Source organism: Protopterus annectens, chromosome 17.part0, assembly GCF_019279795.1.
Source record: "Protopterus annectens isolate FY-2018-M chromosome 17.part0, PAN1.0, whole genome shotgun sequence".
In the NCBI taxonomy this organism is placed as follows: Eukaryota; Metazoa; Chordata; order Ceratodontiformes; family Protopteridae; genus Protopterus; species Protopterus annectens.
In genome coordinates, this window is record NC_056751.1 from 361,751,267 (window position 1) to 361,769,329 (window position 18,063).

General features: G+C 42.9%; 1 protein-coding gene across 1 annotated transcript in view; it reads right to left on the reverse strand.

Moving 5' to 3' along the window:
• The window catches only part of HRAS (HRas proto-oncogene, GTPase), an 814,425-nt gene that overhangs the window by 601,765 nt on the left and 194,597 nt on the right, over positions 1–18,063 (reverse strand). Inside the window, exon 2 of the mRNA XM_044059181.1 lies at positions 17,379–17,446. The gene's annotated coding sequence lies outside the window, so the exon portion shown is untranslated. The remainder of the gene's footprint in view (positions 1–17,378; positions 17,447–18,063) is intronic.

Consider the following 18,063-nt stretch of genomic DNA (forward strand, 5'->3'; position numbering starts at 1 on the left):
GAATACTGCAACATAGGAATAGAAGGACATAATAAGGTTGCAGGTCATGAAGTAAAGAAGACTGCTTTGATAGCCATCCTCAACTGATAAAGTGGTTGAGCTTCTCAAGAACTGGATCTGAGGCTGTATGACTTCATCAAGACGTATGGAAGAAAAGTTTCTCATTTTTGTGCTTTTAAGTGGTATTTCTGTGTGATCTGGACAATGTATCAGCAAGGTAAAGAAGTTTGCCTTTTGTGTAGACAAGATTGAAATTATACTTTTGCAATTTGAGCATCAAGCGATGCAATCTGGCAGGAGCTGTATACAAAGGCTTTCTCAAAATAGTGACTGGAGGTTGGTAATCTGTTTCAGTGTGGATAGGTTTACCATAAATATAATCATGGAATTTCAGACATGCAAACACAATTGCCAAGAACTCTCTCTTTATCTGCGCATCCTCCATTTCATTTTGGGTTAGAGTTTTTGGACACAAAGGCTACAGGTCTACCCTCTTGAAGAATGACTGCACCAAGATCAAACTTGGAAGCATCACAAGAAAGAGTAACTGGTTTGTGATCATCACAGTATCTCAGAGTAGGTGGACTGGCAATTTTCTGTTTCAGGACATCAAACGCTCTCTGGTGTTGCTCTAACCATAACCAAGACACATCTTTGTGTGTGTCAGCTCTCTAAGCAGTGCCAAAAGTTGGGTCAAGTCTGGAATGAACTTGCCTAGGTAATTAACCATGCCAAGAAAACTTTGTAGGGCTTAGAAATTGTCCAGAGCTGGCATCTCAAGAATTGCTGTTTGCTTGGAAGGATCTGATCGTAAGCCTGAAATTTTAAATAAATGCCCAACACACGCAACTCACATAGCCTGAACTTGCACTTCTGATGATTCATCTTAAGATTCGCTTCATGTGCTCTTTCCAGAACTTTGAGGCTTGTGTCATGCTCGGCTTTCATCGATGTCTCCTACTGGAATATCATCTAATGTAATAACACTATGATGCCCACAAAAAAATTGTTCCATGGCACATTGGCAGACTTCAATGGCAGAATTTATCCCAATGGACAAATTACACCTTGCTGCACAATTTTATCTAGCTCGGTTTTCACTCTGTTCTGCATAGGTAATGGAACTTTCCAGGCTGGTCTGATAACTGGGCTGAATTCAGGGTCTAACTTCATGGAGTACACAACTGGGAGTTTGCCTAGTTTGTCTTCGAAAAGATCAGCATAGGTAGAAAAAATAGACTGGGCGAAATTAGAACAGTGGTCTTTTAAGCTAACATGGTGCACTTTTTTATTAAATGAAAGCAGTCCCATTTTCAAACAATCTCTGAGGCCTAATAATGACTGTACACGTGCCTCTTGACCACATAAAATTGCAAGTCATAGCTGTTCCCAGCACAGTAACATAAAAGCAATACTGAAACTTCGGTTTGAATTTCTTCACCACCATAAGCAACAAGCTTCACACACTTTGCCAATTCAGGCTTCTCACCAGCACATACTCTAGCAAATGTTTCTGCTGACATAACATTGCACATTGAACCTGCATCAACTTTGAGCTCTATAAGGCTCCCATTTAGCCAAACAGTACAAAATACTTCATTCTTTGCCCGTAAATCTACTGCATTGACTGTTTTACTAAGCAGACGCACAACCAACACAAAAAGTAGGGTCACACTTTTCGAATTGATCAACCTGTCTCCTTCAATGTGCTCTTTCAATAAAAAGAATAGCCCTTATTTGATTTACAAAACCTTTTGAAATTATTCAACTTATTGCATTTGTGGCACTGCTGACCGAGAGCTAAGCACTTCTTTTTTGGGTTCATGATTTGCTCCACAATTACAACAGCTGACTACGAAATGGGGTAGAGGCACATTCTTTGAGATTGCTGACTCACTCTTGTGCTTCACTGAGACTGTGCACACACTGGAATTTACTAGAAAGATACGGGTTTCCCAGTGATTGTTACAGGGCTTACAGTTGCTGCCATGTGTTTGGGCCTGCTTCTTTTAACCACGTGCTGCATACTATCAACACGAGCGCTAGAAGATACTGGAAGCATGCATTTCTCATTTGTAAGCATACCTGTGTGCTTTTCTGTGAGCTCAAATGCCTGACAAAGCTCAATGGCCTTATTCAAAGTTAAATCACTGTCATGAAGCAAAATCTTTCTCACAGCATCATCTTCAATAACACACATCAGTCTGTCTTATCAACTCATCCCTTAAATCACCAAATCTGCTTGTTCTAGCTTTGTTTCTCAAGTCAGTTATATATGCTGCAGAAGTGTCTCCAGGCTTTTGATCTCTTGTGTAAAACAAAAGTGGCCTTCTACTGTAATATTAATTTGGGGGTTACACACTTCTCTAAATTGACACTAAGCACTCAGGGTCTTCCCCTCACGCAGCTGGTACCACTATATGGTGGTTTCCCCCTCCCCTGCAAACTCAACAGGTGCATACACAAATGAACGCTCTCTTTCTATGGCTTCTGAACAAGCTAAATTAAGCAGAATAAATGGCTTTGTACAGTCACCTTCATCAGCGAATGCAGCTTTTAAGAAAATATCATAGTGTTGTTCAAACCCTCTCCAGTTCTGTGCAATATTATTATCAAAGACAAGTGGCACTGGCTTTCAAAATCCTTCAACCATGCCAACAATGTATGCCCAAACACACAAAATATGGCCCTTGAAATTATGCACGAACATGCACAAACAGCCAGTACTTGTAATAACATTCAAATGCACAATTAACTCTGAAATACTGTACTTTGCGAAATATGCTTTGAAATGGCTGTATTTTGTGAAATACCTACTGTAATACTACACAAACATGTGAAGACTTCATGTATTTCTGATATCCTGAATAGTTTAATTAATGCGAAAAAGTATGTGCTATGAGCTACTTTGAAAGAAAATGTGGTTGATTTCCTCATTTTATTCATTTTATGCGATTCAGACTTTATTTTGAACATTTTCCGTAGTTATTCAAATTTTTTCAATATGTTGCATTTTCGACATTTTGTTTGCTTAGAAATTCATTAGGGTGTACTGAATACTTCATTTTATATTTTGCAAATAAGAAATCATTTAAGTAAGCTTTGATACCTGAAATATGTTTCTGACCTGTTTTTGCAAATTATACATGCAGAAGGGGTGATCCAATCCTGTATATTCCTCTACCTTTAACTGCGTGCCTTCTCTGTCCTGAATCTGGACTTCTGGATCACATTCCGACACCATGTTGCTCGACTTTGTTTACATTTGAAGACGAACAGGCCAGGTAGTTAGTTTATATGCTTTATTACACAAAAACACATCAGGATGGATAGCAGCAGTACAAAATATAAACAAAATGTTTAACTGACAGACTGCACAGACATACATGCTTACCGCTCAATAGCTTACTACAAAATGGCAGTCAGGCTTGCACGTGCTCAGTATTTATACACTTGTGCAAGCCCCTAAAAAGCTTCTTAAAGATATGCGTACATATTGATCTACAGATTACTTTTCCCCCATTCTGGGTAGAGAGGTCTACCCTCGGAGATAGTAACAATGGGGTCTGGCTGGTGAGCTCGAGGAGGAGGGGATACCAATGCTGTCTGGGCCAGTTTGGAGCCATCAGAATTGCTCTTGGGCTCTCTTCCCTTACTTTGAGAAGGGCACAAGGTAGGAGGAGAATAGGGGCAATGCATAAATAAAGTCTACTGGAAGGTGAAGGCATCTGTTTTCAAGGCTGTCGCCCATCTGTTCCTGGTTCAGAATTTTTGCAGGTGTGTGTTTTTCTCAAAAGCAAAGAGGTCAACCTGTGAATTCCCCATGTTTGGGTAAGGATTAGAAAAATCTGTGGATGCAGATGCCACTCATGGCAGTCCACCAGATTTCTGCTGAGATGGTCTGCAAGAGCATTTTAAACTCCTGGGAGGTATTCTGCTATGAGGTACAACCACATGGAATGTTCCGTTTCCCAGATTTGCATTGCTAGATGGCAGAGGGGGTACAAATTTGTCCCTCCCAAAGTACCATATTACCATGGTATTGTCTATATTAGCAGGACACCTGGTGCCTATATTTCCTTGAAGAATAGCAAGCCCTTTAGTACTGCCATGAGTTCCTTTCAACTGATGCATCTGCCCTGAGAGTTGAAATCCCACTTTCCATGGGATCGCAGGTTCTGGAACTGAGCCCCCCCCCCCCCAGGCTCTCTCTGAGGTGTCTGTGGTTAGGGTTAGACCCTATGGTGAGAATTTGAAGGGGAGACCCCAATTCTGGAAGCAAGCCTGCACCCACCATGCAAACTCTTACTTAAGGCAAAAGATCAGGGGAATCTGGGTCTCTAGGGACTGTTAGCTCTGGCACCATACATTCTTTTGGTACCGCTGGAGCTTCCTCATGTGTAGCCTGGCAAAGGGAACCATGAGGATACATGAAGCCATGTATCCCAGAGCTTGTAGGAATTCCCTTCCTGAGATGCAATCCTTCAACTGTATCCTGTGGAATTAATCTGACAGAAAGTAGACTTTCTCTGGAGGGATGAATGTCTTTTGGAGAGAGGAGTCCAGAACAGTACCCAGGAAAACAATATTTTGGTCTGATGAAGTGTTGGACTTCTGGAGGTTCACTGTGAACCCAAGGGAAGAGAAAAGGTCCTATGTGAATTTGCGGTCCTTGAGGAGTTTTGCCTGATCTGTGTACTGTAAGTGACAGTCTTCTAGGTATAAACAGATTTGGATCCCCCTGGCCCTACAGAAGGCTACTGCTGGTTCCAGGCACTTTGTAAACATTCTTGGTACGGTAGATAAGCCATAGGACAGTGCAGAAAACTGATAGCAAATGGATCCTGCCCTGAAGCATCTACATTTTCTGTGGGACTCCTGAATAAGAATGTGCAGGTAATCATCTTTTAGGTCTAGAGAGACCATAAAGGCCCAGGGGGGGGGGGGGGGGGGCATCATGGATGGTAGCTTTTGAAATGTTAACATTTTGAACTTTGGAACCAGGAAAAACTGAGCTTGGAGTGATACAAAATGGGGAACCAGGAATCTTCCTTTCTGGGGACCAAGAAGAGCCTGGAGTAGAATCCTTTCCAGTACGGAGCTGCAGGGACCAGTTCTACTGTTCCTTGTGAGCATAAATGTTGGATTCGAACCAGGGCCTCTGCTTTTTGATTTTGGGGAACATCTGGATAACCTGAGTATTTTAAATGCTCTTTGAAAGTCAGTTCGTAGCCATTTGCAATAATGTTTAGACCCACCTGTCTGAGATAATGCGAGTCCAGGTATCTAAGAAGAGCAACAGTCTTCCTTCCTAGCTTTGGGATGGGGTGTGGAGAATGAGCGGCTCAATCACGCTCTCTGGATGTGGCTTAAGGTCCAGAACTCCCTTGCCTGGGGGCTTATGCGGTCCATTGAATGTCTCTTTGCAGCTGTTGCCTCTGTCTATGTGGTCTATCCTTTTGGGGTTTCTTATGCCTACTCCTAGGCTGGGAGGGAAAGAACCAGTGTTTGGCAGAAAATTTTCTACTAAACCCTGGAGGTTGCACCTGGAAGAAATCTTTTACTCTCTGCACTGACTGCTTTATACTCCATCTTAAGTACTTCTTCTGCCTTGGGCCCAAATAGGACATCTTTGTCCTGGAGGCATCCAGCAGGTCATACTTAACATGGTCTGGAAGACTGTTCTCACAGCCAAGCATGCCTTCTAATAAAAGATCCAGATGCAGCAGTTCTACAAGATACTTCCACGGCATCATAACTGCTATGGAGGGAATGTCTGGCTACCTGAGCACTGGAATGACAGAGATCAAACAATTCCTTGGCAAGGTTTTTATCTTCAAGGGTAGAAACCTTTTATTTAAGCTGTTCAGGGATAGTCTGTTGATACTTAATCATATGAACCTGGCAGTTTAGCGCCGTCATGGTAAGAGTGATAAAATGTAAACACTTTGACAAACCTGTCCAAATACCGGCTCTCTATCTGTGGGAAGAGAATTTCTTGATGATCTGGCTCTTTTAATTGCTGGGGTGATCACCTGTAGGTCAACAGTAGGACTGTTGTATAGGTATTTCTGGGAATCCTGAACCCTGTAAAACCTGTCTAGTTCACGTGGGGCTGGTGGGAGGGAATCCGGTTTTAAGGAAGATTCCAGGAAGACATCCTCCAATACTTCCAGAATGGGGGGGGGGGGGGGTAGCCACAGGTTTGTACTCGGGCAAGTCAGAAAACTCACTACCTCTCTCTTTTTGTGGGCAGTCTTAAGCCTCCCACTGAAAACGTTGTCTCATAGCATGGATGGTCTCTCCAAAGCTGAAATCCTCAGGGAGAGGAGCAGAAAGTACAGTTTTGTACCTACCATAAATGTAGATGTTAGAGGATCCACATTGCTGCAGTCATAACCTGTGGGTAGTCCGCTGTCCTCGGTCGGCCCGAATACCAAAGTGTTAGGCTGGCGTCAGTCATGGTCGCTCAGAGCTGACGTCAGTACGCAGTAATACTTAAGCGCATGACCGACGCCATATCCTCGGTCTTTCTTGCCCCAGATGTCAGAAGGCCTAAAAAGGAAAGGCCATAGCCAAAATAGAAAATACCCAACAACCAACATAGATAAAATAATAATTATCCCAAAAGAAACACAGCAACCCCAAACTATAGAGGGGAAGGAGGGAGGGAAAATTGGACTGCAGCAATGTGGATCCTCGAACATCTACATTTATGGTAGGTACAAAACTGTACTATGTTCTTCGTGTCACGTTGCTGCAGTCATAACCTGTGGGTAGAATCCCAAAGCAAAGGTAAAGGGAGGCTGGCAAACTAAAAAGCATTAGGAGCTGCCAACATGCCCTGTAAAACTGCAGTGGCAAACCCAGCCCTAGACTTAGAATAAAGAGGGAGATGGCAATGTTTAGTAAAAGTGTGCACTGAACTCCAAGTAGCTGCCTCCAAAATATCCTTAGTAGCTACCCCCCTTAAAAAGGCAGTAGATGTGGCGGTAGCCCTAGTGGAATGAGGTCTGATCCCAGCAGGAACATCCTTTCCATGATGAGAATAACAAAAAGCAATACAATGGCCAATCCACTTAGAAATAGTTTGCTTTGAAAAAGCCTTCCCTTGTGAACCCAAAGCAAAAGAAATAAATAACTGTTGAGTCTGCCTGAATTCTTTAGTTCTGCTCAAATAATAGCGCAACTGCCTGTGAATATCCAAAGAATGCAAGACTTTTTCCCCTTTATTTTGGGGATCAGCATAAAAAGTAGACAAATGAATAGACTGGTTTAAGGCCACATTAGAAATAACTTTAGGCATAAAAGTAGGGTTAGTACGCAAGGACACCCTATCCTTATGGAATATCAGGAAGGGTTCAACTGCCATGAGAGCCTGTAATTCAGATACCCTCCTAGCAGACGTAATGGCCAACAAAAAAGCAGTCTTCCAGGACAAAAACTTCAACTCAGATGTAGCTGCAGGTTCAAAAGGAGGTAAAGTAAGCTTTTCCAACACAAAATTGAGATCCCAGGAAGGAGTAGGAGCTCTACGTGGGGGTCTTATGTTTTTTGCCCCTCTAAGAAATTGTTTAAACAAAGGGTGAGAAAATAAAGGAGGGTCACAATCATAGTGAGCAGAAATGGCTGCAGCATGAACTTTCACGGAGGAAAAAGACAAACCCTTGTCTAGTAATTCAGTAAGGTACTGTAGTGTAAAACTCAAATTAGGCACTGAGACATCAAAGCTCTTTGCTGTGCTCCAAAGAAAAAATCTCCTCCATTTATCAGCAGAAACTTTTCTAGTACTAGAACGTCTGGCTTCCAAAATGACATTCAAAACCTGTTGAGGAAGCAGAGACCCCCCAGGGTCTAAAACAGAATACGCCAGGCTGTCAGATGCAGGGACTGTACCCTGACATTGAGAAAATGATTGCTTGACTGAGACAACAGATGAGGAATTGGTGGCAAAGGCCAAGGAGGCTCCTGAACTAAACTCCTCAGCAGAGGATACCAGTGCTGACGTGGCCAATCTGGTGCTATTAGAATCATGCAAGGCTTGTCCTGCCTGACTTTCAAGAGTACCTTGGGAAGGAGAGGCAGAGGAGGGAAAGCATAGACGTGAAGGTTGTTCAAACTGAAAGATAGAGCATCCACTTTCCAAGCTTTTGGGTGAAACATCTTTGTGCAAAATTTTGGCAGTTGGAAATTTAGTGGAGAAGCGAACAGATCTATGTCTGGAGTTCCCCAAGCCACTGTCAACTGTTGGAATACGTGAGGATCCAATTTCCACTCGTGGGGATCCACAATTTGTCTGCTCAATACATCTGCTAAGGAGTTCTGTGCTCCTGGCAGAAACCGTGCTAGAAGAGTGATGTGCAAACTCAGAGCAGTCTCCCACAAAATCATAGCTTGTCTGCAAAGAGGGTAAGAATGGGTTCCCCCCCTGCTTGTTGATGTACCACATGACAGTTGTGTTGTCTGTTTGAATCAACACCTGTCCTGGTTGAAGTAGATCCTTGAAGGCCATCAGGGCAAAATGGACTGCTAACATCTCCTTCATGTTGATATGCAAATGCTGTAGTCTGGGAGGCCACGTGTCTTGAATCCATTTCCCATTGAAGTGTGCTCCCCAAGCCAGGTCTGAGGCATCCGTCGTTGAGATCGGACTCGCCTCTGGTCGGGTCACAGAGAGTCCCTTGTTTAGGTGACATTCCTGAGCCCACCACAAGAATTCCTTCTGGATGCAAGGTATTATCTGAATGACAGTGTCCAAACCGTGGCAGTGTTGAGTCCATACACTTTGAGATACCATTGTAGCTTCCTCATATGCAGTTTGGCATTGGGAAGTACCAGAATGCAAGATGCCATGAACCCCAAGGCTTGAAGGACTGTCCTTGCAGTCAGCCTGGACATTACTGATAACTGCTGGAAGTATAGGTGAAGATTTCTTTGTTTGTCCGGGATCAAAAAAGCCATCTGAGAGGCTGTATTCAGTCTCACACCCAGAAAGCACATGTCCTGAGAGGGTACTAGACTGGACTTTGTTTCGTTCACAGAATACCCTAGGCACCTTAAAACTGCCATTACATACTGTAGATGTTGAAGTAACTTGTCTTTGTCTTGAGCAAGAATCAGGCAATCGTCCAGATAAGGATAAATTTGTATTCCTCTCAGTCTTAAGAAAGCTATCACAAGAGCCAGAACCTTTGTGAACACCCTGGGCGCAGTAGATAAGCCAAAGGGCAATGCAGAGAACTGATAATGAAAAGTACCAGCCCGAAAACGCAGGAATCTCCTGCAGCTGGGCCTGATAGGAATGTGAAGATAAGCCTCTTTGAGATCCAGAGATACCATCCAGTGATCTTTGCCTAGCAGAGGCAGAAGTTGCTGTAAAGTTAACATCTTGAACTTTGGAATGTCTAGGTATGTATTGAGAATGGACAAATCCAGAATTGGCCTCCAAGTGTTTCCTTTCTTTGGCACAAGGAATAGGCGAGAATAAAACCCTAGGCCTACTTCTGACGGAGGTACCACCTGGATTGCCCCCATTTGCAAAAGCAACGAAATTTGTTTGTGAGCCTCCAGCCTTTGCTGAGGAGGAACATCTGGCATGCCTTTGAAAGGAGGAAAAGTGTGAAAATAAAACTTGTAGCCTTGATTTATTATGTCCAACTCCCATGTGTCCTGGGTGACCAAATGCCAATTCAGTTTGAAAAGTGCCAACTTTCCTCCTAGAGGAGCTGCCAGACAGGAAGAATCTGGCAGCTGGAGATACAGGTCATTGGGTCTGTTTACGAAAAGGCTGACCCCTGCCCTCCCCAGAAGACTGAGCAGGAGAACTCCAAGTCCTAGGTCTGAAAGAACCTTGAGCGTGAGCTCTGCCCCTACCACGTCTAGACCTGCCCCTAGACTGAAAATCGGAAGAAGGGTAAGACCATCCTCTTGCAGGCCAATTCCTGCTAAACTTAGGGGGCTGCACTTGCAAAAATTCCTTAACCGTCTGCATAGACTTAGCTTTGTCTTCCATCTTTTTGACTCCACAGGAGAACCAAAAAGAACTTCAGATTGAAGAGGAGCATCCAAAATTCAAGCTTTAACATGCTCTGACAAATTTTGATCCTTAAGCCAGGCATGCCTACGAATAACTGAACCAGTAGCAGCCACCCTGGAAGAAGCCTGAAGAGCATCGAAGCCACACTGTAAGGAATGCTTACCAACTTGATCTGAGGCATGAACTAAGTCCTGCAATTCCTTACACTCTATACCCTCAGCTAAAGCATCTACCTTAGATTTCAACTGACCTAACAGAAAGTTCTGATATTTCAGCATATGAAACTGGCAATTTAAAGCCCTCATAGCTAGCGTGGAGGAGGTATACACTTTTTTACCCCACCTATCCAAAGCTCTAGAATCTTTATCCAGAGGAACTGGATTCTTAACTACAGAAGCCCTGACACCCTTAGGACCTTGAATAATAGTTTCCGGGTCAGCTCTAGGACTCTTATACAAATATTTATGTGCCTCTGGAACTCTAATACCCGTCTGGCTTGACAGGGGCAGGGGGTAAAGAATCAGGATTAAGGGAAGCTTCAGAAAAAACATCCTGAACAACATCTAAAACAGGGGGAATAGCCAAAGGTCTATGTTGTGGCAAAAACAAAAATTCCCTAAGCCTCTTACGAGCATCTGAGAAATCCTGACCTTCCCACTTGAAATGCTCCCTCATGGAGTGCAAGGTTTCAGAAAAAGAAAAATCCTCTGGAGGAGAAGCAGAAGGACAGGAATCCTCTGCATCAGAATCAGAATAGGGAGGAAAATCCTGAATATCCTCAGCTGAAGACTCAGAGTAATCTGAGGAATGCTCCAAACCCTCTAAATCTGTCTCCACCCTAGGCCTCTTCTCTGGAGGGCATAGAACCCCTGATTAAAGTAATCAAATCCTCTGCCATTTTTAACATATGTTTTTTAGGAACAGAGCCCGAAGAACTAGGGCTGATGCCTGTACCAGAAAGACCAGGTCTAGCTTTAGCAGGGCCTTTAGTGACAGAAGTAGAAGGCCTAATAACCTTTTGTAAGGATGGAACCACAGAAACTTGAGAAGCCCCCTCAGCCTGACCTAACTCCCGAGAGGCCAACTCCTGTAATAGTAAAGGTTTCCCCTGTGATTCCGCCGAGACCTCGGCTGGATCCACAGATCCAACCGTATATTCCATAGAACCGGTGTCCGCAATAGACTCATCCTGTTTAGACTTTAACGATTTATCTTTTCGCTTTTTTGCGGTAGCGGGCGTCGGAGGATCCGACGGCATGTTGTAGTTACACCGCTTACCGAAAACAAGCCTAGCACAGTCTAATCTGCGTTTTATGGTGCGCTTTTTAAATCTAGCGCAAAAGCGACACCCGACTACGTCGTGCTCAGGCCCCAAGCAAGGAATACAGAGAGAGTGATAGTCCCTATGAGGTATCTGTTTCCCACAAGAAATACAATTATTAACTTTTTCTAACATCCGGATTAACTGAGGCAAGAAAAGACAAAAATATTCCCCAACGGGGTACTTAGCCCAACTTGGTCTTCGGTCTGAAACTCGAAAAGTGAAAATTTCAGAACGCCGAACGGCACTTGCAAACGCTGCTGCTTCGGACCACGCGGCAAGAAAGACTGAGGATATGGCGTCGGTCATGCGCTTAAGTACTACTGCATACTGACGTCAGCTCTGAGCGACCATGACCGACGCCAGCCTAACACTTTGGTATTCGGGCCGACCGAGGACAGCGGACTACCCACAGGTTATGACTGCAGCAATGTGAGATGAAGAACATAGGAGGTTTTCCTCAAAATCAGAATCCTTACAAGATGTATAGGAGGGGCCTTCATCATACCCAGTCTCCTCAAAGTCTGTGTCCTCTTCAGAAAAACTGGATCCTGGTAAATTTCTGGGGGAGAGTCCATTGTCAGATCAAGGCAAGCTCAAGGGGCTTCCCATGTGAAAAGGAAAAGAGAGATAAAGTCCTCAGCTAGTTTAAATCCTGCTGGGTCCCCTGTGAAGTGGAGTCAGAAGGCCTAGCTGAAGGCCTTGATGCAGAAGTCCTCTTAGGAGTGGCTAAGGCCTTAGACCCAGGGTGTCGTACAACCTGATGCCTGTGTCTCAGGAGTGCTGAAAGAGCACTGGAGCTGGAGTGGACCAAAGCCTAACAGCACTCCTTCGAAGCCATAGCTTGCAGAGCAGTCCTGTACACAACCAACGAGCCAATGTCAATGGCTTGTGCAGAGGTGGAAGGTACTGACACAGCATGTCAGACTCCGAAAGGGTCTCAGAGGCCTGAGTCACCTGTACAGAAAAAGCAGGGGGCTGCATAACCACCTCGCCTTGCTCAGCAATCACAAGCCTGGAGGGAGAAGCAGGTGGGGAATGACTGCCATCTGAAGACCTAAGCTTTGGCTTCTTTTCTTTCTTGTGCTTAGGAAAGTCAGATTTGGAATGACCAATGGATGCCACAGAGGAAGGAGCAGGTTGCTGGCTAAGGAACTTTGCTAGAAATTCAGCCCTATGCTTAATAGCCCTGGTATTAAAACACATACAGAAATGACAACTGGGGACGTCTTTCTCTGGACCTAAGAAAGTAACAAAAAGGGAATGAAAGTCTCTGTGTGGGATCTGTTCACCACAATGGAGACAGTTATTAACTTTAACATGAGCAAAGGAAAGAAAAAAAGTTGCCCAACTGGGTATTTACCTTGCTCAATATCAATGCTCTCTGGTATAGACCAACCAATGCACTTTAATACAGCTTTGGGGTCTGCTGCAAAAAGAGATGCATTTCATAAAGCAGGCTGGCTATGTTTCAAGCAGAGTGTACCGACGTTGGTCAGGGCGTCCGCCAGCCTGGAAGCCAGAAAGAATTTTCTCTGGTAGTAAGGCTGGCCAATGCCTTTCACTGCAGGAAATCCCAATAGTCAGAACTGCAACAGTGAAACATGAAGAGCATCAGCGCTAATCTTCATGCCACAGACCTAGCCTTAATAATGTAGGATAAAAAAGGTAAAAGTCAATACAATGGAAAGCTACTGCTGATGTGACAAAGAAATTATTACATTTTTGGCATAGAAATGGATGCAGTTAAAAAATGAATAAATTAACAGAATGGTGGGAAAAATAAACGGGTGCATTTCATGATAATATTATGCAGAAAGGAACTACAGATACAGTTAATAATGCAGTGTACATTCTCAGAGACAGGTATCAAGAAGGTTAAGAAGGCTACGGTAAGAGTGTTAAGTGGATGCAGATCACTGAACCAAGACTGTACTGCGAAGCGAGGATGTTATGTGATGAAGTAAATGCAGACAGATGGAAGCCAGTTGTGCTTAATTGCTGCAACTGTCAAGATCGGAAAAGAAAAGCGACCTAGAAATGGAAATGGGATTCCTGTTGATGGACATAGCATTCTGTGATGGTCTGTTGCACTGCCCTTAAGATTTTTAAGCCTTGCTGCCAATGATTGCTGTGAGAGGCTCTGAAGTCCTTGTACTCCTGTCAAAGGGTAATGCATTACTGCAAAAACGCAAGGCTGGCCTTTTAAATACTACTTAGAAAAGCAAATGTCAGACCTAGGTTTCTTGCTACACATTCTGTTAAGAACTAAAGTGATGACAGCACTGGAATGACAGGGCAGAGTGCTGAAAGTACTGGAATGCCATGTTTGAAAAATTAATGGACTGCTATGTCATAACAAAACTGCACTTGGTGTTCCCTTGATAACAGTAACTGTCAGTGGTCATTATGGCCACAACAGTCTGCATAACAGTGATGCAAAGGATTTTTTAAGCTGTAACATAATTTAATGAAGGGAAGTGTTGGAAGCATTATACTGCCTGAGGGTAATATGTGGGGTATGACTTCCAGCACCATTGTGTCTTTGTGGATTTAGAGAAAGCATATGACAGGGTGCCGAGAGAGGAGTTGTGGTATTGTATGAGGAAGTCGGGAGTGTCAGAGAAGTATGTAAGAGTGGTACAGGATATGTACAAGGGTAGTGGGACAGCGGTGAGGTCTGCGGTGGGAGTGATGGATGCGTTTAAGGTGGAGGTGGGATTACATCAAGGATCAGCTCTGAGCCCTTTCTTATTTGCAATGGTGATGGACAGGTTGACAGACAAGATCAGACAGGAGTCCCCGTGGACTATGATGTTTGCAGATGACATTGTGATCTGTAGTGAGAGTAGGGAACAGGTGGAGGAGACCCTGGAGAGGTGGAGATATGCTCTAGAGAGAAGAGGAATGAAGGTCAGCAGGACTAAGACAGAATATATGTGTGAATGAGAGGGAGGACAGATGAATAGTAAGGATGCAGGGAGTAAAGGTTTGAAGGTGAATGAGTTTAATACTTGGGATCAACAGTTCAGAGTAATGGTAAGTGTGGAAGAGAGGTGAAGAAGAGAGTACAGGCAGGATGGAGTGGGTGGAGAAGAGTGTCAGGAGTGATTTGTGACCGACAAGTACCAGTAAGAATGAAAGGGAAGGTCTACAATAGGGTAGTGAGACCAGCTATGTTATATGGGTTGCAGACAGTGGCACTGACAAAAAGGCAGGAGTCAGAGCTTGACGTGGCAGAGTTGAAGATGTTAAGATTTGCACTGGGTGTGACGAGGATGGACAGGATTAGGAATAAGTATATTAGAGGGTCAGCCCAGGTTGGAAGGTTTGGAGACAAAGCCAGAGAGACAAGATTACGTTGGTTTGGACATGTGCCGAGGAGGGATGCAGAGTATATTGGGAAAAAGATGCTAAGGATGAAGCGGCCAGGTAACAGGAAAAGAGGAAGGCCTAAGATAAGGTTTATGGATATGGTGAGACAGGACATGCAGGTGGTTGGTGTAACAGAGCAGGATGCAGAGGACAGGAAGACATGGAAACAGTTGATCTGCTGTGGTGACCCCTAACGGCAGCAGCCGAAAGAAGAAGACTGCCAGCACCAATGAAACAGAGCTTTGAAAATATTGGCCACAAGTGTCTTTACAAATGAACATCACAATATTTAAGCTAAGAGGAGATTAACACGTACTATGAAATGTGAAAACAAATAACTGGCATGAACATGTGCATAATGGAATAAACTAAGATGAGTAGAGACATTTACTTCAGGCTTACTTCTGTTAAGATGCATCCAGTTAGATGTGCAGTAATGGCCTGCACTATAATGCAAACAGTAAATGTGCAGATGATGTACTCTAAAGAGAAATGTCCTCCAAAAGAAATGCATGCTAGATAAAATACTGTACATTTTATGATAGATAGTGACATCCTGGAATGAACGATGTCACTAAATGTCAGAAGGCATTTGTGGGCAAAATGACTTCTCATTATTAAAAAAATATGCATGCTGACTAGTCAGCCCAACTAATGTGCCTGTTGTAAACTGAGGATATATCAATAGAAAAAAGTTTAGCCGCTTCCTACTTCAGCAGCTAGACAGTTCTACTGATATATGCTACCAAGGGCAGACCAAACAGAAGAAAAATCAGGTATGTTCTGTAAAACTAAAGAAACAAACATTACCGGAATTTCTTCTATTTTTCCACTGTCTCGGTACACTGCAGCATCTCTTAACTGTTCAGATGTTCAGAGAATGTCCACATTTTTACCTCATATTACAGAAAAACAAAACAGCAATGCAGATTATTCTTCCTCTGTTGCTTCTGTTTAACAGCACTGATACACTGTGCAATCATGGGGACTTGCGTCCCATACGCATGTGCAGTACATCAGAAAACGCAGAAGAACCAGGAAAAACAAGGAGGAACACTACAGTGCCATCATACAAAGACATTTAAGAAAAGTAAGCAATCTCTTTTTTAAATAATGTCAGTGTATAACAACAATAACCCACTCTTGGTTGTGGGTAATGCTGTATTTATCCACGGTTGTCTCAGTTTGATCTCTTGGACAGAGGGTAAATCCAGCATTAACCAAACCCAGTCGTGGGTTATTTCTTAAATACATGTGATGCCGCAAGATTATTAAAACAGCTGACAACTATAAGTTGGACTGCTAAGTTTTACAGCCTCCTTAAAAAAAAGGATCCTCAGAAAGGAAAAAGACAGATAAGAAAGCCGAAACATCTGTCATCTTGTAAAACAGTGAGCTCTATTTCCTATAACTCAGCAACAGCTGAAGATTGACTAAAAGGGAGACCTCACCTTCCTACTTACAAACCAGAGAGTTATGCCTGCTCCCCTTTCCTGCCTTCAGAAGCAGCAGCAAGGACTTGCTGCTTGGCAGTGCCACAGTGGCATGTAACAGAGACATGCATAAATGCTGTTTAACATGGCATGAGTTACAAGGATGAGGACTTGGATGGTTAGGCAGCCGGAGAAAGTGCAAAGACTGCTGTTGTATCAATGGGAAAAGTACAGAAATATAGCTATGTATGAGGCCTTATGCCTGAGCTCTGCATTCCTTAGCTTCTGCCTTTCATGATTCTGCTTTGGATCTCTGCACACCACCTTTGGCTGGTCCATGCTCTGTTTCCGTTTAAGTCAGGAGCCACATATTGAGGAATGCATTTAAATTATCTGAGTGATTACTGTGGATGGCTTTCTCAATGCACTTATAACAGTAACGCTTGTTTGTTCGTCTAGTGTGTAGGGTAATAAGTGCAGCATTCCTGTTAGTCCTAGGTCAAATTTGGTGGCTACAGTCTCACTTTTAGCAGCTATGCTAATAAAGAATTAAACTCAGAACCTTTCCAAATAATACATACCAGGCAGAGATTTCAAACTGAAAGCAGCCAAAAAGAACTGCAGATTACTGGGTGCATGTGTCCTCCTACACAAGTGGAATGCCATATATACATTGAAGAAGGTCATGCCCTTTAAGACATGAGATTCTAGACTTTTAGTAGAGGCACACAAGTCAGCACCAAATGAAATACCAAAGATTTCCACTTCCACCACAGAGCCAAAGTAACATCAGGGAAAATATCACCTTATCAGACTTTTCTGAGTAAATAAACTATTGATAGATGCTTCATATCGGTCATAAAATACTAATTCGCTTTAAAAATTAAAAAGTACAAAGTGGATGTAATTGGACAACTCACACACAATGAGTAAAATAAGACAGTTCTCACTGTACACAAAATAATAGAATAAAATGCACATCTGCAGTTCTTTGCAAATTCCACATGTAAAAATCACACATAGCATCTTCTGCATTCAACACAGACAAAGACAAAACAGAAATGAAATAAAAAATAAGTCAACAAAAATTAGTTTGAATCCTGAAACCATTCAATTATGAGGAAATTGTTACAGCTACAGTGAACAGTAGTTAATGTCAGTGAGCAGTTTTAATGTCTTAAAAACGTCTGACATTTCAAACTGTTGTACTTACCAAGTTGTTACCTCAGGACTGAAGTTACAGAACAAACTGCCTTCTACTTCAACACATATACAGCAATCCTGGAAATGAAACAAAGTAGTTATGTTAATTCTGTATAACACACACACACTTACAAGAGATGATGATGAATATAATGGAGTTGTGCTAAAGAAAATCAAACACTCTTTGTAACTATCATTGACAGCAGAGTCTTGGTTATGTGAAACCCAACATGCAAGCTTGTAAAATAAAAAAGGTTATATTTGTGTCTGCATACTCATCCTATCAGAAAATGTAATAACAAAAAAATGAAAGTGATTGTTTGACAGCACTGGTACAGAGGGTCTTAATAATATAGATGAAAAATGGTGAGGCATAGATACAAATGAACAGATGTTTAGGAGTTGCAGCGACTTGAACAAAGTAAATTTTACAGTTTGCATTTTGAACTTCAACATTGACTAAATTACAGTTTATGTACAGAACATAATGCTAGATCTGTGTTGTCTCGTTTCTTCCAGTTCAACAATTGGGTTACTAGATCTAACCGGATCACACCTCTGCACTTTTTCAAGGGCTTTGAATCCTTCCCTAGCCATAATTCCCTCTGGTCCCTAGAGTACCTCAGATCAACTTTGGATGCTTAGAGTTACAGATCCTCTCAAAGAAAAAACATGAACACAGGCCTAAACGAGCA